This window comes from Dipodomys spectabilis, unplaced genomic scaffold, assembly GCF_019054845.1.
Source record: "Dipodomys spectabilis isolate Male_0828 unplaced genomic scaffold, ASM1905484v1 ptg000363l, whole genome shotgun sequence".
Taxonomy (NCBI): Eukaryota; Metazoa; Chordata; class Mammalia; order Rodentia; family Heteromyidae; genus Dipodomys; species Dipodomys spectabilis.
Genome location: NW_024871040.1, coordinates 4,866,136 through 4,883,971, shown reverse-complemented (window position 1 = coordinate 4,883,971; position 17,836 = coordinate 4,866,136). Strand labels below are relative to the sequence as shown.

Genomic DNA, 17,836 nt, shown 5'->3' with positions numbered 1-17,836 from the left:
GGTCCACCTATTTTAGGCTTCCCTGAAAAGAGAATAACTGGGATGATAGGCACGTCACACCACACACCGCTTCTTTGTTGAAATGGAGACTTGCAAATTTTTCTGCCTGGGCTGGTCTGTAATCCTTCCAATCTCTACCTCCTATTCAGCTAGCATGACCCCTTCTCAACCAACAGATAGGCCACTGTGCCTACATATGGCCCCTTCTCAACCAACAAATAGGCCACCATGCCTATTTGTTGGTTGAAAAGGGGCCATATGTATGCTTGAGCTGGCCTCAAACTGTGATTCTCCTGATGTAAGCTTCCCAGCTCTCTACGATTACAGGCATGAGCCACTGGCACCTAACTACATTTAATCATTTTATTTATCTATGTGAGTATGTATATATGTGTGTGTATATATGTATGTATGTATGAATGTATGTATGTATGTATGCACTCAAGTGCACATACGTGCCCATACTAGGAACTGCACTCTGGGTCTTGTATTCTCATCCAGCTTTCCTACTCATGGCTGGGGATCGATCCCACACCTCCAGTCTGGCATTTTGCTGGTTAATGGAGATACTCTCCAGGACTCTTCTCCCTAGAATGGCTTTACACTATGATCTTCAGATATCAAACTTTATTAGCAGCTAAGATTTACAGTCATGAGCAACTGGCTGCATTTGAATCCTCTTAATACTGTGAATCAGAACAGGAACTAGTTAGCAACTTAAAGAAATGAAAGAAGAGAAGTTAAAAGTATGGCTCAAATGGTAGATACTTATCTAGTAAATGAGAGGCAAGAATTCAAATGTCAGTACTGCCAAAAAACAGATCTACCAGCAAAAGAACAAAGATCAAAAATGAGAGAAGCTTTCTTGGCTCTAGCCTTGCCCATGGGATTCCCAGGCCACTACCCTGCCCATGGCAGAAAACATGTGGTGTGCAACATCTGAGCCACAATAGAGGAATCAGAGCAGGGAGCAGGGGCCAGAACACTCACACCCAGGTACACTCCCTCCCATTGTTCCTCCTGCCCTATTCTATACTCTCCAGGGACTGCTTACAAATGCAGAGCTTGGAAATGTAGCGTTCCAACAATCTGTAGAAAGAGACCCATTAGATATTTCCCTTATAAGCAAGGAGACTTGCTCATTGCAGAGCAGCTGAGTAAGAGAAAGACACGCAAGTCTCAGTTCAGAATTTGCTAAAAGATGGGCCAGGCACCGACCCCTATATTATGGTCCCTGTAGGCCTTTAATGACAGGAAAACAAACAGTGCTTGGAAGGTGGTTGTATAGAAAGATATTTTATAGACAAACCTGGCCCACTTCAGTATTTAACCAGGGCTAGGACTCTACCCCTCAGGAGCCTTGGGCTACCTTCTGGTCCTCCTATTCCAGAGAACTCAGGGGTATTGATCTTTCAAGCAGAAGAGCGGATGGGTTGGAGGCCTGACTCAGGTTGTAGAGCACCAGCCAGTGAGCAAAAGCATTAGACATCAAGTTTGAGTCCTAGTCTTGGACAAAAAGAGAGGGGAGGGAGGGAAAAGAGCTTTCAGAATCCTTTTTTCTGATAGAAGGCTTGCATTTTCCCCTCTACCACCATACTCGATTATCTTCAGTGACACGACTCAAAATTAGATTTATTTGCATACTGAACATCTCATGATCCTTTTAGCAAGAAGGCAGGCATTTCTACATCCTGAAAAGAATTTTAAAAAGTAATCATTGTGCATGTATTTGACACATTGCTAGTTTACTATTGTTCTTTACTTCATCTAATTTATTAGTGAGGTCATGCAGTAGCAAAGCAGGGATTATTGGCATCTTATAAATAAGGCAACTGAGACAGTGGAAGAAAGGTTGTCTTACTCAGAGTCACCCAAAGATTGAGTGATGAAGCTGAATCAAAGCATGCCACAAGCTAAAAGGGGATATAGAAACTGAGATCAGAGCTGTGTAACAGTGTTCGAGGGAAAGTGTCCCAGGCTAAGAGGGGGGACCCATTCTCTGAGATGATCTGTAGCCTTTCATGCTACCAAGGGACCCAGAAATGTTTTAGGAGGAAGCAGCATTTAAAGTATGTTATTAACATTTTGGAGGCTAAAAGATGAAGGATGATAACCATAAACTCCAACACACAAGATAGAAATTCAAGATGTAAGTGGGGCACTGTAATCCTGTAATCCTAGCTACTCAGGAGACTGAGATATGAGAATTTTTTGAAGCCAGCCCCAGCAGAAAAGTCCATGAGACTCTTACCTCCAATTAACCACCAGAAAACTGGAAGTGGCGCTGTGGCTCAAAGTAGTAGAGTGCTAGCCTTGAGCAGAAAAGCTCGGGGACAGCACCTAGGCCCTGAGGTTCAAGCCCCACAACCAGCAAAAAATAAAAGAAAGAGAAAGGAAGAAAGAAAGGAAGGAAGGAAGGAAGGACGGAAGGAAGGAAAAAGGAAAGAAGAAAAGAAAAACTAACTCTGGAAATAGATATATTTAAATTGGAATATGCAACAGATGTTGATATATCAAGTTCATGTTGTTTCTCTATGATAGATGATGCTACAACTTATATATGTGCATTCTGCCTCTAAAATCTGCTAGATACTTAAAAAAACCTCCCATTCTTTTATTTTTTAATAAAAACAATCCCAAGGCATTTATTGTCACCTGATGATAACACAAGGTCATCAGAGCTGTGCACACTAACAGTGGGGCTCATCAAACAATATGAACAGATGTTTTCTGGTCTGGGAAGTTGGCTCAGTGGTAGAGCGCTTGCCTTGCATGTATGAGGCCCTGGGTTCGATTCCTCAGCACCACATAAACAAACAGAAAAAAGCCAGAAGTGGTACTGTGGCTCAAGTGGTAGAGCGCTAGCCTTGAGCTGAAGAGCTGAGGGACAGCGGCCAGGCCCAGAGTTCAAGCCCCATGACCAGACCCCCCAAAAAAATTTTTTTTAAAAGAACAGATGTTTTCTTAGATTCCCAGCAAAGAACACTAAAACCAAACCAAACCAAAACAAAACAAAAAACACTGTCTATCATTCTTAATAACTTCTCACTTCATTGATCATTTCTAGTTGGAGACACTTTGTAGTAGAGTAATATTATCTCCTTTTAACATAATCCAACCCAGTTGTTTTCTTGATTTTGTATAGAATGAATTTCTTCTGCATCAGCTAACACAAGGTTCATGGATTCATCAAAGCCTTCTGTCTGCATAGTCACTTGCTCATAGAGCCACACCTGAATCCAAGATCTATTTTGTAAATATCTGAAGATAAGGTTGATGGGCTACACCATCATCTTCTGCACCTTTTGGCCCTGGCCACGGTACACCGTGGTGGAATCTTACAAAGGCCACATAGCTCCCATTCTTTTATTACTATTATAGTGATATGATAAACTTTCATGTGCCTATTTTTAAAAATATGTGACTTGATTAAAGATAGAAACCTAGAGATTTACTAGGTATTGTATGTTCCTGTTTCCCTATAACCATCTACACTTAAAAATATTTTATTGTCGGGCTGGGAAGGTGGCTCAGTGGTAGAGCGCTTGCCTTGCATGCATGAGGCCCTGGGTTCGATTCCTCAGTACCACATAAGCAGAAAAAGCCAGAAATGGTTCTGTGGCTCAAGTGGTCAAACACTAGCCTTGAGCTGAAGAGCTGAGGGACAGTTCCCAGGCCCAGAGTTCAGGTCCCACGACTGGCAAAAACAAAACAACAAAAAATTTTTATTGTTATTTTAAAGGTGATGGGGTTACAGTTTATGTCAGGTAAAGAGTACATTTCTTGGCTGGGAGCCAGTGGCTCATGCCTGTAATCTAGCTACTCGGGAGGCTAAGATCTGAGGATCGCAGTTCAAAGCCAGCCTGAGCAGGAAAATCCTTGCTACTCTTATCTCCAATTAACTACCAGAAAACCAGAAGTGGCGCTGTGGCTCAAGTGGTAGAGCGCTCACCTTAAGCTGAAGAGCTCAGGACAGTGCCCAGGCCCAGAGTTCAAGCCCCATGACTGACAAAAAAAAAAAAAAAAAGAGTATATTTCTTTTTGGACATGTCACTCTTTCCCTTGCTCTTTTTCAGTGTTTCCTTCCTGTCTCCACCCACAAGTAGAATAGTTCATTTTCAACATCGTGTCCTGTGAGCACCACTGCTACATTTTGTTCACCCTTTCCCCTTCCATTTCTGTGCCCCCCCCCCTTACCCTCCTAAAGACAGATAAATGAACAAACAAGACAAAAAGAAAACAAAGCAAAAACAACAACAATAAGAAACAAAAATAAAACCTTGTTTCCATTTCCTGGAGTTCATTTCAACAGATATTATTTTGTATGATCAGCTTTGTGTTCCTCCCCTAAGAGTGTCCTCATTTGGTCTCACCGTGTGTGAATGCCTAGAGTCCTGTATAATTTATCATGTCCTAATGTATTTTAGATCTAGCATCTATGTTCCTCCCTTAAGAGTACTTTAGTCTCACTGTGTGTCCTACCAACACTTTCGAAATTGTTGCCAATTAACTAGCTGTGAATATATTTTGATTTGCATTTCATTAGTTAACAGTGAGATCATATTAGCTTTCTTAAGTTTCACTGATCATTTTTTTCTTCTAATATATGTGACCATATCTTCATGTATATATTTGATTGCTTTGGTTATAGGTCTTACCTAACCTTCTCCTTGCTTACTGTCTCTCAGACTGATTTTTGCATATTCTCTATACTGTTTTTTGTTCCAAAAGTTTAAAAATCACAGTCAATTTAGCAACCTTTTCTTTTATGACTTTGCATTTTAACAGGTATAGGGATTACAAAGACATTCTCTTATTTGTTATGTTTCATAGTATTGAAAATTGAACTTAGGGCCTCATGCTTGCTAGGCAAGACTTCTGCCACTTGAGTTATACCTCCAGCACTAACATACCTTTCTTTCCATTTTTTCCATTTCATTTCCTCCTCCTCCCCTTCTCCTCCTCCCCCCCCACCCCCCCACCTCCTCCTCCTCCTTCTTCTTCTTTTTTGGTCAGTCTTGGAGCTTGAACTCAGGGCCTGCGTGCTGTCCCTGAGCTTTTTTGCACTTTACTACTTTGAACCACAATGCCACTTTCAGTTTTCTAGTAGTTAATTGGAGATAGTCTCGTGGACTTTTCTGCTGGAGCTGGTTTTGAGCCTTGATTCTCAGATCTTAGCCACCTGAGTAGCTAGGATTACAGGTGGGAGCCTCCCAGCTCTTTGTGTGTGTATTAAAAAATGTCTGTTTACCTATTCCTAAACCATTTCATTGTAATGACTTTGACTGTATACTTTAGATATCCATTAATTTCTGACTCCATTTTCTCTTCAAATGATTTTTTTCTTAAGTTTAGCAAGAGTTTGTTTCAATATAACAGGGTTAAAGTACAGAGAAATAGAGATGAAACATTTTCTGCTTTCTGTGTAAAAATGGAATCGGAAACTTGTCTTCAAATGATTTTTAAGACTTAACTTGTCAAATCTCAGGGAAAAACTCTATAGTTTGAAGAGATTGTACTTGATTTCCAAGTTGCTTTTGGAATAATCATCAGTTTTGTGATTTTCCTCCTTCCATTTATGAACATGATACATCTCTCCATTTATTGGAGTTGTGTGTGTGTGTGTGTGTGTGTGTGTGTGTGTGTGCGCGCGCGCGCTCAGAGACCTGTAAATAGTAAGCACACTCTCTACCATTGAGCTGTACATCCAGTCCCATGTTTGTTAAATTTAGACTCAAGATACCTTCTAGTTTTTGTTGTTCTTATAAATTATAAAGTTTTTGCTGTAGAACAGCTTTTTTTTTTAAATGCTGCTCTTAACCATATATCTAATGACTGTGAACTCTCACTAGTTTCAATAATATCTCAGAAATTTTTTGAGGGCTTTCTATGTTTAGACTATTAATTCAACTGTAGAGAATGTCACTTTGTTTCCTTTCCTAGCCTTGTATCTTTGGGTTTTTCTGACTTACTTTCCATCTCTAGGGTCTTTAGTACTCTGTTGAACAGGCTTGCACTTGACTATAAAGAGAAGAGTTCTATTTTCAACAACAAATATGGTATTTGTGAGTTTGGGGTGGTATTATTGGGTTTGATCTCAGGGCTTCACTTTACCCTGAACCAACCCTCTAGTCCTGCTTGTGGGTTTTTGAAAAATATCCTTTATTAGATTAAGAAAATGTATGAACCCAGTTGCTTATGGCTTATACCTGTAATCCTAGCTACTCAGGATGCTGAGATCTGCCAGCCCTGGCAGGAAAGTCCGTGAGACTATTATCTCTAATAAACTACTCAAAAAAGTCAGAAGTGGTGCTGTGGCTTGTGGTAAAATGTTAGCCTTGAGCAAAAGAAGCTCAGGGACAGAACCCAGGCCCAGAGTTAAAGCTCCAGGACTGGCAAAAAAAAAAGGAAGGAAGGAAAGGAGGAAGGAAGGAAGGAAGGAAGAAAGGAAGGGAGGGAGGAAGGGAGGGAGGGAGGGAGGGAAGGAAGGAAAAGAAAGAAAGAAGGAAAGAAAGAAAGAAAGAAAGAAAGAAAGAAAGAAAGAAAGAAAAAGAAAGAAAGAAAGAAAGAAAGGAAGGAAGGAAGGAAGGAAGGAAGGAAGGAAGGAAGGAAGGAAGGAAGGAAGGAAGAAAACATGAAAATTTATAGTTTGCTAAGAGGGCGTTTTTGTTTTGTGTGTGTGTGCCAGTCCTGGGACTTGGCTTGAATTCAGGACCTGGGTGCTATTGCACTATCCCTGATCTTTTTTGCACAAAGCTAGTGCTGTACCACTTAAACCACAGCTCTACTTTGGCTTTTTGCTAGTTAATTGGATGTAAGAGTCTTATGGCCCTTCCTGTTCTAGGTGGTTTTGAACTGCAATTCTCACATCTCAGGCTCCTGAGTAGCTAGGGTTACAGGCACACGCCACTGGATCCTAGTTGCTAAGAATTACTTTTTGAATGAGTTGATTTTTTTTTTTTTTATGTTAGTCCTGGGGCTTAACTCAGGACCTAAGGTGCTGTCACTGAGCTTTTTTGCTCAAGGCTAGCTAGTACTCTACTACTTGAGCCACAGTTCCACTTCTGGATTCCTTTTTTTTTTTTTTTTTTTGGGTCCGGTCGTGGGGCCTGAACTCTGGGCCTGGGCGCTGTCCCTCAGCTCTTCAGCTCAAGGCTAGCGCTCTACCACTTGAGCCACAGCGCCACTTCCGGCTTTTTTTCTTTTTGCTTATGTGGTGCTGGGGAATCGAACCCAGGGCCTGAGGCATGCAAGGCATGTGCTCTACCATTGAGCCACCTTCCCAGCCCTCACTTCTGGATTCTTTTAAAGGTTATTAACTAGAGAAAAGAGTCTCACAGAAACTTTCCTACACTGGCTGACTTCAAATTGTGATTTTGAGATCTCAGCATCCTGAGTAGCTAAGATTATAGGTGTAAGCCACCAGCACTTGACTTGGGTTGAATTTTTTTTTTTTTTTTTGTCGGTCATGGGGTTTGAACTCTGGGTTTGGGTGCTGTCCTTGCACTCTTCAGCTCAAGACAAGCGCTGTACCACTTGAGCCACAGCGCCACTTCCGGTTTTCTGGTGGTTTATTATAGATAAGAGTCTCACGGACTTTTCTGCCCGAGTTGGCTTTGAACCGTGATCCTCAGATCTCAGCCTCCTGAGTAGCTGGGATTACAGGCGTAAGCCACCAGTGCCCCGCTGAATTTTTTTTTTTAATCACATGGATTTTCTACATCTATTGAGATCTTTCTTCAGTGTTGTTTATTAACATGGATGACATTAATTATCTAATGTTAACTCATCCTTACATTTCTGGAATAAACTCTAACGCATCATGGCTTATATTAGGCTTTTATTTTTATTTTTTTGTTCGTCATGGGGCTTGAACTCTGGGCTTGGGTGCTGTCCCTGTGCTCTTCAGCTCAAGGCCAGCACTCTACCACTTGAGCCACAGCACCACTTCCGGTTTTCTAGTGGTTTATTGGAGATAAGAGTCTCACAGACTTTTCTGCCTGGGCTAGCTTTGAACCATGATCCTCAGATCTCAACCTCCTCAGTAGCTAGGATTACAGGCGTGTAGGCTTTTATTTTTTAAAGCACTGGAATTGAACTCAGGACTTCACATTTACTAGGCAAGTACTCTATCACTTTGAGCTATGACTTCAGCTATTTTGCTTTGTTTGTTTTTCAAATAAGGCCCTGTAACATGTATACACACACCACACACCACACACACACACACACACACACACACACACACACACACACACACACACGCCTGTGTTCACCTTGAATCAAGATTCTATCCTCTGACCCCCATCTCACAAGTAGCTGGGGTCTCTGATGTGTTATATTAATTTGTCTCCATTGCTATATATGATTTGTGAATACTTACTATTTTATATCTATTTTCATGAATAAAATTGTCTTCTGATATTCTTTTCTCCTTTATACAGATATAAACGTAAGTTGTTTTTTTTTTTTGTTTTATTTCCGGTTATGGGGCTTGAACTCTGGGCCTGGGCGCTGTCCCTGTGCTCTTTAGCTCAAGGCGAGTGCTCTACCTCTTGAACCACAGCTCCACTTCTGGTTTTCTAGTGGTTTATTGGAGATGAGAGTCTCACGACTTTCCTGCCTGGGCTGGCTTTGAACTGTGATCCTCAGATCTCAGCCTCCTTAGTAGCTAGGATTACAGGCGTGAGCCACCAGCGCCCGGTTTTGATAGGAGAGTCACTTCAATTTGAAGGGAAGTTAAAGTGCATTCAAGCCATGTATAGTTGCTTTTGCCTATAAAGCAACATTTGGGAGGCTGAGGCAGTAAAACCAGCAGTATGTGGCCAGTTTGTGGCTACCTAGCAAGATTAGATAGATAGACAGACAGACAGACAGACAAATAGATAGATAGATAGATTAGAAAGGCAGTCAGTCAGACACAGCATCCTGTCTGATCTCATTGTAAGAAACCTCGGCCTGGTGCTATTTCTCTCTCCTATAATCCTATCTACTCTAGAGACTAGAATCAGAAAGATCAAGGCTAGAGGCCAGCTTACACCAAAAGTGTGTAAGATCCCATCTTATTTCATTACAAGCTGGGTGCTGTGGCTTGTACTAGACAGAAGTGCAAATAGAATGATCAGGGCCCACCCAGGAAAAAGCAAGACTCTACTCAAAACATAACAAAAGCAAAAAGGATGTAAGTGGTAGCGTGACTACTTAACAAGTGCTAGACACTGTCTTCAAACCCCAATACTTCAAAAAAGGGAAACAAAACTCACTTTTGTAACATTTACGAAGTTAAGACAGAATTGGGACTCCAGAACTTGGCAGAGTACTTTCAAATTTCAAAGGAAGGGTAATGGTAATTGCTTCCACTTTATGGATGAGGTCCAGGGAGATACCATTATGAATTATGGAACCCAGCACATTGGAGACTAAAAGCCAAGCTTTGACTCCTAGAGCAGGCCTCCACCAAAGTTTCGTTTCTTTTTGTCCAATCCCACTGACTGCTCCACCTATTAGCATGAATAATATTCCTATAATATGCTATACCAAAATGATTATACAAGAATGTGTTCATTTTTTCAAAGGTATGTCAAACAGATGCCCCATCTACAGTCACCCGCAGTGGGAAGGCATAGTACTTCGTGGTCCCCAAGTTCTCCATGGCAATAACATTCTTGAGCCATGGTAAGTCCATGGTCTCTGAGAGTTCTCTGATACAAAAGTGGGCCCAAGGTCTCTAACTGTAATCTTAGCAGGACAAAGGTCCCTAAAGAATCTATTCTCAACATCCTCATGGAAAAGGACTTCAGATTAAGTGCTCCCTCCCCAACCTCTGTCACCTACCAGCCCTCCCCCATCTCTCCCAGCAAGCTGCTTCCTGCATCAGCACCCTTATTTTGCTTGTGCTATTTGTGTCTGCTTCTAACAGCTGGCCCCAGCCTGGCAGCCCCTAGCTCTGAGGATTATCCAATTATCCCATTAGCCCAGCATGTCCTTCCTTCCTCCCAAGCTATTAGCTCCCCCATCTCCTTCTCCCTCTTTCAGGGCTTGTCCATAGTCTCCCTTGTGTCTTCCTTAGCCAGTCCTAAGCTGGGTCAGCAGTCCCTACTCATAGAGACTGAGAACTGTAGTGCTGGAAGGGACATACACATCCATCATGTTTCCTCATTTAGCAGAGAAGGAAACTCACCACACACACACACACACACACACACACACACACACACACACACACACACACACACACACACACACACACACACACACACACACACACGCCCTGTAGGGCAGGAAAGTTATCTCCAATTAACCACCAGAAAAAAAAAACCAAAGAATAAAAAAGAGTGGTGGTGTGGCTCAAGTGGTAGAGTACTATTGTTTGGCAAAAACGCTCCGAGACAGCACCCAGGCCCTAAGTTCAGCCCCATGACCAACGAAATGTGGAGGTGGGTGGGAAAGGATGGTAAGGGGAAAACAAAGGAGGAGTCAACAATGCTCAATAGGAAATGAACTCCTTACCTTGCTCATGTAACTGTAACCCCTCTGTACAGCACTTTTACAATTAAAAACATACAAAAATATTTTTTAAAAAGAGGATGGGCACACACTTAAGTTTAGCTCAACAGACATGGGATAGGGAGAAAGCAGGTGTTCGGAGACAAGGCAGAAAGCAAAGCTGTGCCCCCTTGAATGCTGTATTGGTTTCTTTTTGGGTTGCTGCTACCAAATATCCTATACAAAACAGCTTTAAGGAGGAAAAACTTATGGTTTTTTCCTCTTGGTTTCAGGGAATTTAGTCCCCATATGATTGTGTGCAATCTCCTTGTGTGGGGGAGAGGAGTGCCAGAGCGGATTCATCACCTTATAGAGAACAAGATGCAGAGAAAAAGATAGGGACTGGCAACCGGAGATAAGCTTTCAAAGCCTCCAATGGTCTACTTCCTCCAACTAGACTCCATCTCTTAAAATTTATACAACCTCCCAAATTAGTGTCACTATCTGGTGACAATACCCATGAAGCAAGAATCATAGACTTGAGGTCAAATATGATGTTCAGGCTTACGATCCTAGCTATTTGAGAGGTGGCGATGGATAGAAGTGAAAGCATCAGAGTAGAAAGACTGACGTTTGAGGCCAGCCTGGGCCAAAGTTCTCAGACTCTGTCTCAACCAATGGCTGAATACAATGGCATGTGCCTGTTATCCCAGTGAAGGGAGAAGCGTAATGGCTGGGCATAGAGGTAAGTGTCTGTCATCTTAAGAGTGTAGGAGAATATAAGTTGGAGAATTGTAGCCTAGGCTAGTCCCAGCAAGACACTATCTCAAAAATAACCCACAAACCAGGCAAAAAGGAGCTGGAACCATGGCTCAAATGAAGGAGCACCTGACTAGCAAGCAGAAGGCCCTGAGTTCAATCCATACTACTGCCAAAAGACTTGATCAGACATACATTCAGGATCAATTCCATGTTCTAGTGCAAGAGAGGGATACTATTGAAGCTCTGCTTTGGGAAGAGTCATCTATCATCTAGCAAGTTGGACCGAATAGTGAGTGGTAAAAGCTAAGTGCAGAGAGAGATTGGTAGACATTAGTAGACATGATGAGGGTTCAGCTAGATGATGACATGGTGGCAGGAGTTGCCCAGTAGAAGGAACAGATTCCAGATGGAGAATAGCAGAATGCAGTAGACTGGATTAGGGAAGATAAGAAAAGGCTAAGAGTCCAAGCCAGTGGGACGGGGGACATGAGGAGTGACCACAGGAAGTGGGGAGGAGGACAGAGGAGGCAGTGAGGACCTTCTGCTGGTCACTGGTGACAGCAGTGTATCATATTGGCAAAGTCTGCTTATTGACGTGCTGAGATGACCTTCTCCACCCTGTTTCCTAGGCCCTCTGCTTCTTCACCAGATGCTCACATGCTGACCCTACGTATTGTCACGCTATCACACCAGACAGCAGATACATGACACTTGAAGTGACACTGATGTCTTCAAGACTGAATTTCAAACTCTGGAGTGTATTCTATTGATACAAATCATGGCCTTTTTCTATTCCTTTCTAGTCACATCAGGTAATGCTACGTTTTCTATTCAGTTCTATATACATTGTGTGTGTGTGTGTGTGTGTGTGTGTGTGTGTGTGTGTGTGTGTGTGTGTGTGTGTGTGTGTGTGTGTGTGTGTGTGTGTACCAGGATTGAACTCAAGGACTCTTACTGGTCATGGATAGTAATCTAGCACTTGAGCCATGCCTCTAGTGCTGGTTTTGTTGCTAGTTAGTTGGAGATAAGAGAATCTCAGATTTATTTTCCCAGGCTGGTTTTGAACCAGCTCTCACACTCCTGAGCAAGAGGATGATAGGTATGAGCCATCCCTCAACTGTTCACTTTTACTTTTTAATACTTTGTCATTTGCTCCTCTATTCCCTTTCTTATTCCACGCTTGTTTTGGGCTTCTAGGAAATGAAAACATACATACATACACAATTTTTTTTTTTTTTTTTTTTTTTTACCAATTGGTGATTGAACTCAGGGCTTTGTGCTTGCTAGGAAACTGCTCTGCTATTTGTACCTTGACTCCAGAACTTTTGTTTTTGGTTTCTGTTTAAGATGTGGTCTCTTACTGGGTGTTGTGTGTACTACACTTGTAATCTTAGCTATTCAGGAGGCTGAGATCTGAGGATTGCAGTTCAAAGCCAGCCTGGGCAGGAAAGCACACATCTCTGATTAAGTACTCCAAAACTGGAAGTAGAGCTGTAGCTCAAAGTGGTAGAGTGCTAGCCTTGAGAAAAAATGCTCAAGGACAGTACCCTGGCCCTGAGTTCAAACCTCACAAGTGACAAAACAACAACAACAACATTAGTTTCCTTTATGGAGTTATGATCCTTTTTTGTATAACTACCTAATTTTTGTTTTGGTCCGTCGTGAGGCTTGAACTCTGGGCCTGGGTGCTGTCCCTAAGCTCTTCAGCTCAAGGCCAGCATTCTACCATTTGAGCCACAGCACCACTTCCGTTTTTCTGGTGGTTAATTGGGGATAAGACTTTCCTGCTAGGGCTGGCTTTGAACTGCCATCCTCAGATCTCAGCCTCCTGAGTAGCTAGGATTACATGCGTGAGCCATCAACCTTCGGTAATAATGAAAATTTAAAGATATGATCTTCTGTTTTCTCCCAAGCTGGCTACAGATTGCTATCCTCCCTTGGATTACTGAGGTGCACCACCACATTGACCTTGGAAAATGGACATTTCTGGCCCCAAATTTGATCCATCTTTACTGATTATGTGCCAGCTGCACATGTGCCCAGGCACACATGAAGCTCAAGTTCCCACCAGGGAGTAAAGAACCTCTTCTAGTCCAGTGAGCTCCTGAATGTCCTTGGAGCACACTAAGGACTCAGCCTGGATCTCAAATGATTGCATCCTGGTGGCCTACCAACAGAAACTAGTTGTTCTACCAGACCTCCTGTGAGCCCTGGAACTCCAGTACATCACCCATCACCAAGCCAAGTTGTGCCTTTGTGCTCATGGCAAGCTGGGTCTTCCTGCTGCTCTGTTCACCTGCTGCCACAGATCTCCCCGAGTCTCCCCTCATCTCATTTCTACTATTTTCACTTTCCAGACTCTCCTTGTGGCTGATTCTGTTGGGCATAATCGTGAGACCATCATTTCACCTGTCAGGCTTGTCCTCTGCATTAGTCCATTTGGGGGTACATTTTATATTTTGTATATGAAAATACCCGAATCCAAATGTTTAATATGTAAAGAGGTATATTTGACCCATAATTCTGATGCCTGGAAGGTCCAGACAGCATGGCACTGGTGTCCCAGCAAGGGCCTCTCCTTGGTTGTGTCATAAGATGGCAGAGAGGCAGGAGAGCCAAGCGTGGGGAGTAGCCTTGCTTTGTAACTCTCTCAGGAGTCATCCAGACACGACAGATGCATTCATCTCTTCCAAAGGTGACCTGACCATCTCTCCCTAGTCCTACCACACAGGGGAACAAGCTTACGGCACACAAACTCTTGAGGGACACACTCAAAAACATGTCCAACATTTAGAAATGGTATTTCAGTTTGTTTACCATCTGTGAGGTGCTGAGAACTGAGTAGCATCTCCTGCCTTGAGTGGGGGTCCCACACCCCTTTTTCTTGGGAGAATCCTGTTAACTGGACTGCAAGTGCTTCTTTCCCAGGCTAGCCCTCTGGAATTATCCAGTGCCACTCTTGGCAACTGAAATGTCTGCCATGTTGTTTTGAAGTGAACTGGTCTGTCTCCTCCGCTTCTCCCAGCACGTTTGCCTTTTAAAGTTGTGCAGATTTGGTTCTTGCTAGCTAGCATGTGGAGGTCATTTTAAGTCTGTTTACAAATTTGCCATGCTCACTTTTTCCAGAATCCCAAACTTCTCTATGTTTCTAGATTTTCATTAAGGCAGGAAGTTATGGGGTTGAAGACAGAAATTGGTTTATAATCAATGTCCCCAATCTAAGTCATCTGCCATTTCCATACTCACTTCCAGCACAGAGACCAGAAACCGCCAGTTATTTATTTGACTTAAATGTATTCTCCCCATCTTTCTTCATCTGGTATTGGTGTTCGTGGTCAGTGAGTAGACTATAGAAACCTGGGCAGCATCCTTCTTCCTTCCCTTCCAACCTTTTCCCCTCTGATATTAAGAAAAGCAGAGTTATTGAATGGTTGCCCTCTTGTGTTTTCTAAATTATAATTGGATTTGTTATTGCAATAATAATTTAATAACAGGGCTGGGAAGGTGGCTCAGTGTTAGAGCGCTTGCCTTGCATGCATGAGGCCCCAGGTTCGATTCCTCAGCACCACATAAGCAAAAAGAAAAAAGCTGGAAGTGGTGCTGTGGCTCAAGTGGTAGAGTGCTAGCCTTGAGCTAAAGAGCTGAGGGACAGCATCCAGGCCCAGAGTTCAGGCCCCACGACCGGACACCCCCCCCCCAAAAAATAATTTAATAACATTGTGGGCATTTATGTTACATATGCCTTTCAAAAAGTGCTCTTGTGGGGGCTGGGGGTGTAGATCAGCGGAAGGGTGCCCGCTTGGCGAGCGCAAGGCCCTGAGTTTGGTCCTCAGCCCTGGAAAAAAAAAGAAAAAAAAAAGTACTCTTGTGTTTTTATCTAAAGTAGGCATGGCAGCTCAGAAAGGGGACTTGCCCAGAGCAAGAAGTCATGCCAAGGCCAGAGTTTTGATTTTATGTGTGTGTGTGTGTGTGTGTGTGTGTGTGTGTGTGTGTGTGTGTGTGTGTGTACGTACTACAGTGTTGGGGTTTGAAGGGGCCTTGTGTTCTCACTGAGCTTGCTTGCTTATGATTGGCATGCAATCAACTGGAGTCACACCCCCAGTCCAGTATTTTGCTGATTAATAAGAGGTGGAATCTTGCATATTTTTCTGCCTGGTTTGGTACTGAACGTTGATCTTCCAGCTCTAACCCTCCTGAGCAGCTAGTATTATAGATGTACTCCACCAGCACCCAGCTAAGGTAAGGTTTTGAACTTGGCATTTTGACTCTCCATTCAACAAAGCAAGGTGGTAGTTGGAAGGAGTAAGCTGTAAGATTTGTGGCATTTCTGGACGAGGCGGTAGGGAGAAGGAAGCTGAACCCCATCAGTTAGCCTGGTCTTGCCTGTCTCTGAATTCAGTTCTAAAAACAACAGAAGAGCTAGGACATTGGGTTCCACAATTAAATTTTCCCAAAGCGAAGGCTCAATTTCTAAAAGTCTAATCTACCTTTAACAATTCCAAAAATCTCTGAATCTAAACTAGGTTCTCTTAACTCACCTCACTCCCCTTCCCAACCCAACTAGAAAATGTGAGTGGGCTGAGAAAGAACAGAAAAGATAGATCAAAACTCTGACAACCCTCTGACAACAACTTAACTCGAAAATTGCCTCCAAATTGATGGCATAATTCTGTATAGGCTGATGTAAATCAGGCACAGATTTAGCCAGATCTTTCTTGTTTTTATTTCCTAACCCACAAGTTGATGAGCCAGGTGACTAGGACCAACCTTGGAAAAGGCCACCTTTGAGTGCCCAGGGGAATGTGACCTTTCCTCTTCTGACTCCACCCCACCTCCAAGGTGAGCCCCACTTCTGATCTTCACCAAATTGGATCTAGCTTATTCTTAAGTGATTGTTGGCTTCTTCGGCAAGACCTACCTCCAGACTCAGTGAGCAAAAACAGGTGCTCATCCTCAGTTCCTGCAATCGAAAAAAAGGTTCTCTTTTTCTTCTCTGGGGTACCATTCCAGGGGGTGTGAGCAGCTCGTTTCTTCTTCCCAGGAGCCCCTCATCGATGTTCTGTTCTTATTTGCCACCCCATGTTCAACACATAGAACTGTAGGTTGACCCAGTTCCTCAACCCCCTGTGATACCTCCTATAGGAAAGGGAGGATCCTGATGTAAACAGAAGAGCTACAAAGGTAGGGTTTGAGGAGGGTGGTTTCTAAAAGAAAAGTGGAGAAAGCCTTTGGAGGGCCCTCTCTCAAGGGAGCCAAGGATGAGCCAAGACCTAGCTTGAGCCTGGCCACTGCTCTGAAGGCTCTGTGGCTCTGACCATAGCTGCTTAGAGAAGCTGGGCCCCATGTGTTCAGAACAGGCCTGGATAAACCATTTTGTCTATTCCAGCCCTTTGGAAGGGGCAGGGAGAGGACCTGAGCGCCCTGAGATAAAGCTGTAGGGCTGGCCCAGGGAGTGGGCACAGAGGCTGACATCCATCTGATCTGTGGGCTGGGAAGCTGCTCATGCTCCTCTCCGGTCCTTACCTCTTCTGGTAGGCTGCTGCCATGGGCACTTGCTCTTGCTGAAGTGGGTGCTCCCCATGATGTGTGTGTGTACATTCCTATGTTCTCATAATCAGAGGAATGACACAGACCAATGTGTCAGGGACATGTGTGTTCTCACTCAAGACCTGTTCAGAGTGGAGGACCACATGGGGGAGCCCATGGAGATAGGACACTGGGCCCTGGGGACCTGAGGGGTCCTGGACTCCATAGATGGGCCAGGCCTCTCCCAGACAGGAGTTAGGATGCAGCTGTACCCAGGAATCCCTTCCTAAGCTTCTTGCCCTGACCTCTCCAACCCTGCAGCCCAGCTCTCAGAGACCTCAGAACAGGCGGAAGCACTAAGGTGTCATTCTTTCTAACCTTTGTGTTCTTTTTCTGGCCTTCTACCAGTTGGTCATGAGGGCCAACAGTGACCTTGTTCCCAGCATCCTCAGACACAAGCCAAGTCACTTTTCTGCTCTCAGCCCATGGCCAGCATAGACATAAGTATGTAGGCAGGAAGGAGCCAATGTGAGCAGGGGTGGACTGCATTTATGCAGAACTTCTTCGCCCTAGATGTCTGTAAGACCCCATAAGAATGACTGCTCCAGCCAGGCGCTGATGGCTCATGCCTGTAATCCTAGCTACACAGGAGCTGAGATCTGAGGATCTCGGTTCAAAGCCAGCCCGGGCAGGAAAGTCTGTGAGACTCTTATCTCCAATAAACCATAGAAAACCAGAAGTGGCGCTGTGGCTCAAGGTGGTAGAGCGCTTGCCATGAGATGAAGAGCGCAGGGACAGTGCCCAAACCCAGAGTTCAAGCCCCACGACCGACCAAAAAAAAAAAAAAGAATGACTGCTCCAGTTAAACTAGGGTCTCTGGTAAGGGGCCCAAGCTTCAGCATTTCTCAGAGCTTTCTAGATTGTTCCCTGTGAAAAGAACTTCTGACTGATGAAATAGTGAAAAACAGCTAATTAACTTTATGTATTGGTGTAAAAAAGGTAGAATGTCAGGCCCAGAGTTCAAGCCCCACGACTGGCAAAAATAATACGGGGCTGGGAAGGT

At 43.6% G+C, this 17,836-nt stretch overlaps 1 pseudogene; it reads right to left on the bottom strand.

Annotated features, from left to right (window-relative positions):
• Positions 1–2,965: 2,965 nt before the first annotated feature.
• Positions 2,966–5,979, bottom strand: LOC122095884 (annotated as a pseudogene).
• Between the last annotated feature and the right edge of the window lie 11,857 nt (positions 5,980–17,836).